Source organism: Bos grunniens, chromosome 8, assembly GCF_055505025.1.
Source record: "Bos grunniens cultivar Pamir isolate PY7600 chromosome 8, Bosgru_T2T1.0, whole genome shotgun sequence".
NCBI classification, from domain to species: Eukaryota; Metazoa; Chordata; class Mammalia; order Artiodactyla; family Bovidae; genus Bos; species Bos grunniens.
In genome coordinates this window covers 91,367,711-91,374,837 of record NC_141172.1, presented here as the reverse complement: position 1 = coordinate 91,374,837, position 7,127 = coordinate 91,367,711, and positions in this window count along the sequence as shown.

The window sequence follows — 7,127 nt, the reverse complement described above, 5'->3', positions numbered from 1 at the left end:
AGGATACTCATTAAACAAATAAAATACAGTGCATCAGCAAAATAATGTATCGTGCATCCATTAAAATGATTCTTTACCATTTCTGATGCAAGAGGTAAGATTTTCTCCACTTTCTTCAGATTCTTTAAGGTAGCAAGGGGATGCTTAAAAGGCACAAACCTACAAAATTTAGAAAATAGCAAACAATGAATAGTGGGAGTTAAGTGGAAGAATACTGGTAGATGAAGCATAGCAGAGGGAGCCACAGTCTGGAAATCACGTGATATGAGTATCAGTAAAAGAAGAAGTGACCCACTCAGCAAGTACAAGCAAAAGGAGAGGAAGGAATAGTGAAAAGAGCTAAAAATGGATGGTAGATGAAGGTCTATGTACAGAAATCTGTGAAATAATCAGTCTTCCTCCTTTGCTTGCCTCTACTGGCTTGAGCTTTATACTCAATACCAAACAACCGTCCAGAAAGAACGAAGGTAACTGAGGCTGAGTATGAGTGTCATAGAAGAAGCATTCCTCATTATATCATGTAGGTGTACATTAACCTATAACCAGTTTCTGTTCCTTACCCTAAAGAAAGTCTGCTGTCACTAAACCTTAACTAGCACCATAGATCATGCCATCAGACTTAATATCAACCAATTCTAAATGTGAGCAAATGAGACATTTGAGGAAAGGCTGCAGCATGCACGAGAAATACCAAAACTTTGAAACAAACAAACAACAGGTGAAAGTAACCTTTGGCAAAAAGAAAAATAAGAAAATGACAGAGACCTTTGAATCAGAGTCCTCAATGACATTTAAGAAAATATTCTTAGCAAAGCATGCAAATATTAAATGTTTTGTATCCAGCCCAAGAACTAGAAATCCAGACCAAATAAACAAGAGATGGGGACAAGGCATACCAATGCCAAATTGGGAATTACTTGTAAGGTAATTCCCATGTGCAGACAGGCTGAATACTCCTGCCTTAGATATTGCAATTGAAGAGACAAGAGCAGCAAAGCAACTTTCCCTCTGGGACCCAAATGGGAAATGGACAATGATCACCTATTCCATCACTGACTATCAAGAAATGAGGCTGCAACAATTTTTACCTCCATGTGAGTTAGATTCCTTATAAAATAGATCAGTTTGTGGCCCAGACAGTAAAGAATCTGTCTGAATGTGGGAGATCCCAGTTTGATCCCTAGGTCAGGAAGATTCCCTGGAGAAGGGAATGGCAACCTACTCCAGTATACTTGCCTGGAGAATTCCATGCAAAGAAGAGCCTGTCGGGCTACAGTTCATGGGATTGCAAACAGTCAGACACCACCGAGCAACTAAAAGAAAAAAAAGCAACTCCACATCCAGAAGATGAGATGAGCAGATGAAGGAAAAGAAAATCACATCTATGGAACTTCTACCATCCACAGAAATGTATGTATGTCAAGCAGAACACCCAGAACAGGGAGCTTCTAGCAAAAGAACATTAAAAACACTTAGAGATTTGATTCTGACACAAAATAAAAGTATTTTCATCAACTAAAAATATTGTTAATGTTAGAATTTAATATAGTAGTTAAAGGTAATGTTAAGGGTTGAAATATGTGTCCTTGAATATAAAATAGAAAAAGTGTCTCACAAAGAGATGGATATCATGAGGTTAGAGACTTGGATGATGATGTGGTTGAATTGTATCCCCCAGAAAGACATATTCAAGTCCTGACCCCATGCCTGTGAGTGTGATCGTTTTTTGAAATAAAGTCTTTACAGATGTCGTCAAAACAAGGTGAGGTCATACCAGATTATAATGAGCTGTAAATTCAATGACTGGTGTCCTTGTAGGGAGTGAGAGATTTGAAAACATGCAGGGGACATGAGGAAGAAGCCCAAATGAATATGGGAAAAAATTGGAGTCATGCTGCCACAAGCCAAAACAACATCAAGGATTGCCGGCAACCAGCATAAGCTAGGAGCAAAGAAAGATTCTTCTCTAGAGACTAAAGAAAGAGCATGGCTTATTGACATCTTGATTTTAGACTTCTAGTCTCCACAACTGTTAGACAATACATTTCTGTTGTTTTAAGCCACATTTTGTTGTTTAGTACTCAACTCTTTTTTGACCCCATGGACTGTAGCCCACCAGGCTTCTCTGTCCATGGGATTTTTTAGACAAAAACACTGGAGTGGGTTTCCATTTCCTTCTCCAGGCGATCTTCCAAACCTAGGAATCAAAGCTGTGTCTCCTGCATTGGCAGGCAGATTCTTTATGGCAATTTGTTACAGTAGCCCTTGGAAACTAATACAGATGATCAATTCATAGGATTTAACATACAAATGGAAAAAAAAATTAAACAACTAACAGAATTTTATTTCCCTGAGTTTAAGAAATTTTTGAGGCTTCAAACTGAAAAAGGTCATTGAATTCTGGTACTGACTATGAAAACAAGCCCCCAAGTATAGATATCCTAGAAAAGAACTCCAGTCACCAAAGGTCAATCTCTGCCCTCTGCAGCAGGAAGGAGAAACTTCTAACAAAGAGAAAAAGCATAGGACTTGTCATCTAAAATTCTAGAAGTTAGAATTTGGTGGACTAATGTCTACAGACTTTTAAAAGGCTATAAGAATTTTATACCAAGTAAGATAGAGTGTCTGCAGAAAAAATTTTTGCTCATTTTTTCCCACCCTTGAGAGGTGCAAAGGTGGTAACTTTTTATTGCTTTTACATTCACGAAAAACTCTGATGTAGAAATTTCTATTTCCCTTCAAAACATTGTTCTACTCTTTTCTAACATTTTTCATGACAGACCATCTTAAGTTTATTTCCCCCTTTAGGTAATGTGCTTCTGTCCCTCCAGGCTTGTATGATCCTTTTTAGTGTTTAAAATACAATACCTGTGGCGGATTCATTTAGATATTTGGCAAACCAATACAATATTGTAAAGTTTAAAAAATTAAATTAAATTAAAAAAATAAAATAAAATACAATAATCTTATCTGAAGAGATTGAGTGTTGGTTGTTTTTCATTAAGTTTGCACAAGCTCCAGGAGTTGGTGATAGACAGGGAAGCCTGGCGTGCTGCAGTCCATGGGGTTGCAGAGTTTGACATGAGCGACTGCACTGAACTGAACTGACACATGGAGAAACCTGCAGATAAGCAGATTACAATCTACCTTCAACTCAATGTTATATTTATTTTCTATTCTGTTCTATTATTTCATTTCTCCTGGCCTATTCTATTCCCTTCTCTAGGAGCACAAATTATAGGTATGTTGACTAATCATTATCTTACTTGTCCCTGTAATCTTCTTTATTATATATAACTTTTATAAAAATCTTATAGCTTTTATTTGGTGTTCTAGGTAATTTTCTCAACTGTCTTAATGATCCATATAGTGACAATTTTCTTCTTTACTAGCTGAAATGCTTTAATAACTTTACTTTTATCAAATTTACTTTTTTAGTTCCTTAATAAAAATCCTTGCAGCTTATTGTTAAAAATAATATTCACATTCATTTCAGATGCCATGTTTTCCTTAATATCAGTTCAAAATATGTAGTACCTAAAATTTGATTTTGTTTCCCTGGATAAGTCTTCAAATATATGTTTCTTGATGAAATTTTTCATACCATTGTTTCAAACTGTATTACTATACCTTGGTAACGAATGATAATTGCATTTGTTACCAAGGTAAGAGGGTAGTAGGTTGAGTATTATAGATTAATTGAGAGCAGGAGACCTTCTATTAGAACTGATTTTTCTTAAATTTTTTCCAGACATCTTAAAAAATATGCTACTGGAAAGTAAGCAGGAGGGTGATGAGGGAGGGTGATATCACCTTAGTCGTGTGGTGGTTTTAAGAACGTGGGAAGGAAGTTAACACTATAGGAACCTGCAGCTAAAGTGTCTTTCCCCGAAAGAATTTTCTCTACATTTGTTGAAATCTGCCATGTGGAGACAAACCCAGCTGGATTTGAAGAAATTCTTTTCCCAGCATGAGAGATGCTTGGTTTTCTCCAGCTGGCCATACGAGCAGGAATTTTTATGGTGGAGCTGGGTGGGGTACTGCACCATTAGATTTCTTTCTATGTGCTGAAACTACATGTTTTCTCTTAATACTTTTGCTACTAGTGATCTAAAATTGTTAAATGACTCTAAGTTGATATCCCCCTATCCTTCTGATGACCTATCCTCATTTCCAGGGTTCCTTGATCTAAATCAGTTCCTTGATCTAAAGCAGTGGATATGGCAGCAAACAGACTCTAACAGGGTCCCCAGTGGTCTCCATCACCAGGCATTTTTGCCCCAGTGTAATCCCCTCTTCTTGACTGTGGCAGGATCCATGATTTGCTTCTCATGGACTAAAGTAAACAGGAAAGGATTTCACACATGTGATTATTGACATTAAATTGCAACCTTTGTCTTGCTAGTAGGCCCTCACTATTGATGCTCTCCCTTACTGCCTTTGTTGAATACATTGTCATCTGGAGAGACTCATGGGGCAAGGAACTGTGTGGCCTCCCCCCAACAGTCAGCAAGAAGATGAGGCCCTCTACCTGACAGCCCACAAGGAACTGGATACCACCAACAACCACATGTGCTTGGAAGTGACCCTTCCCAAGCTGAGCCTCAGATGGACCCCAGGCTCAGATAAAACCTTGACTGATGCTTGTGAGAGACTCTGAGGCAAAAGACCCAGCTGCACCATGTTCAGATTCCTGGCTCATGAGATGTAGCTTATTTTAAACCACTGCAGTTCTGGTATTTTTTTTTTTTTTACAAAAATAGATAAATACTGCAGTGGGTTTCTTTCTCAAGTCAGAACATTGCTACTGGAAAATCACTTTTCAGAGAAAAACATGTATTTTTCACTGAGCCACCTTTGTCTTGGAATATAACAGACCTTTATCAGAAGAGAGTACTCCAAAATCTTTTCCATAGCCTATTTATACATCCAATGCCTGGACCCTCCCAACTATAAGATATTGGTAGAATTTTCCAGAATTTTTCCATCAGCATTCCCCAACAATCAACTCATAGAAGCTGTTTTTAAAACCTCTGGTTCCCTAGAAACAGAATCTTAGGAAAAGACTGTAGAAGTGTTTCATTAAGTAATCTTAGTAGGGATGAAGTAAAGCAGGAGAAGCCAAAGGGTTAAAGCTAAGTGAGCTGTGATCTCTCAGCTGGAGTCTACCTTTAATCCTGGTCCCTTAGAAAGCTTTGGAGAAAAAACTGCAGCTCTAGACTTCCCTGGTGGTCCAGTTGTTAAGACTCCAGGCTTCCAGTGCAGGAAGCATGGATTCAATCCCTGGCCAGGGAACTAAGATTCCGCATGTTGTGGGGTTCGGGCAAAAAAGTGTACAAAAATTTAGAAAAAAAGATAAAAGAAAACTGCAGCTCAGAATTGATTCCATTTTTAGGTAAGGGGCCTAGTCTCCTCTGTCCCATGCCAACTAGTCATTGGTCACTGGCTCTCGTGGAGGGGTCTGGGAAGATGTGAATGAAGAGGAAGAGGGATGCTATAGTCCTTAGCAGCCAACCCTCAGAGCACCCAGGAGAAGCTGCACCTGCTCAGTGAAGGGAAGGGCCCCAACAGCATCCACCAACATGGTAAGTTGTGTTTTGCTTCCTGGTGTCATCTTTGAAAGTATTGTAAACAATATTGTAGTTGACAATATCTCTAGTTTCTGTTGATCATTTCATTTAGTTTATGTGTGAGAGTTTACAAAATGTTTATTTACCCCATTATCTTTCCCAAAAGTTTCACGGATTATGAAAGTGGGGCAAACCCATGAGGTTATTTATGGACTCTAAGTTGGCCAATTGTGAATTAGGAAAATCCGCAGCGTCCATTCAGGACCTATCACTCATCTCCTATCCCACTCCACCCCACAACAAGCAGCCTGTCAAACACGCTTTCTGAGTTAGAGATTTAAGCTTCTGCTTCAGAATGAAAAATTACTACTGTCTAACACAGACTGTGGGTTTGCTGGCCCTGTTCCCAATTGAGTTGGGGGAACAGTGTCTGAAAAACAAACCTTACAGCTCAGGCTGTCCTCTCATAGCGCCCGGGGTGGCTGGCAAGGCTTCTCCCATCAGAGCTGTTATTATCCTGTGTTACTCAACCAGAGGAAAATTACTTCCTAACGGACCCTTAAGCCCTCTGTTCAATTTTCCCTTAAGGTATGACAAGTGCAATCCCAAGGACTCATACTAAGCAAGGCCTCTTCAAAAATTATGGTCTGTGCTCATTTGAGAGTCAGAAATTTTCAATTATATAGCCTCCCAGGATACATTTTAGGGAAAAACAAAACACAACTGTTTTTGCTCACTTGTTAAACACTGACTGTTTTGTTCCTAGCTCCATTACTTTTTCTCACTTTATCCCTTTTATGCAAATAGGCAGCCCATTTTCAATCTTCCTTGAAATAGAAATGAAGGCTCTGTGTATGGGAAATTGGTGATTTTGGACTTTGCTTTAAAAATCATCTTTGGGAACAACCTGAATTTTTCAACACTTAAAAGTTTCAAAAGTGCCTTCACATCCATTGCATCATTTGATTCTCACCACAAGCCTGCAAAGTAGACAGGTGGTGTAACCCCCGATTTATAGACTAGAATTCAGAGATCACCTAACTTCTTAAAATCACATTGCTAAAAGCAAACAGAACTGAGACAAGAACCAGATTTTCTCTGACTTTAGTCTGATGCTGTTTCTCCTCTTCCATGCTGCCTTTTAACTGTCAGCAATACACATTCTCAATTCCTTTCTTGATCCCCAGGATGTTTGCTTTATGATTATTATTTTTTTCACTCAGGGATCCCATGAGCACAAAGCAGGACTTAGCAATGTCCCATTTAGTGTCATTCAATGTTAGCACTGTCTTTATGTATTTCCACATTCTCCAATAAGGACCCTGCCTTAATTATCTAATCTGGACATGTTATTTTACCAGTGTGATTCCAAGATGTGCTGGTGAGTCCCAAAACAAGCATATGAATGTGGTTTATTTGGATTTTACTGTATCCCACTTATGCTTTATTTTCATTGAGTTTTGAGAGAATCTTTAGCATGTGTATTAGCACGTAAAGAAGATATAACACTGCAAAATAAGAGTTCTCTATCTATCCCCTGCACAACCACAAGAGGAC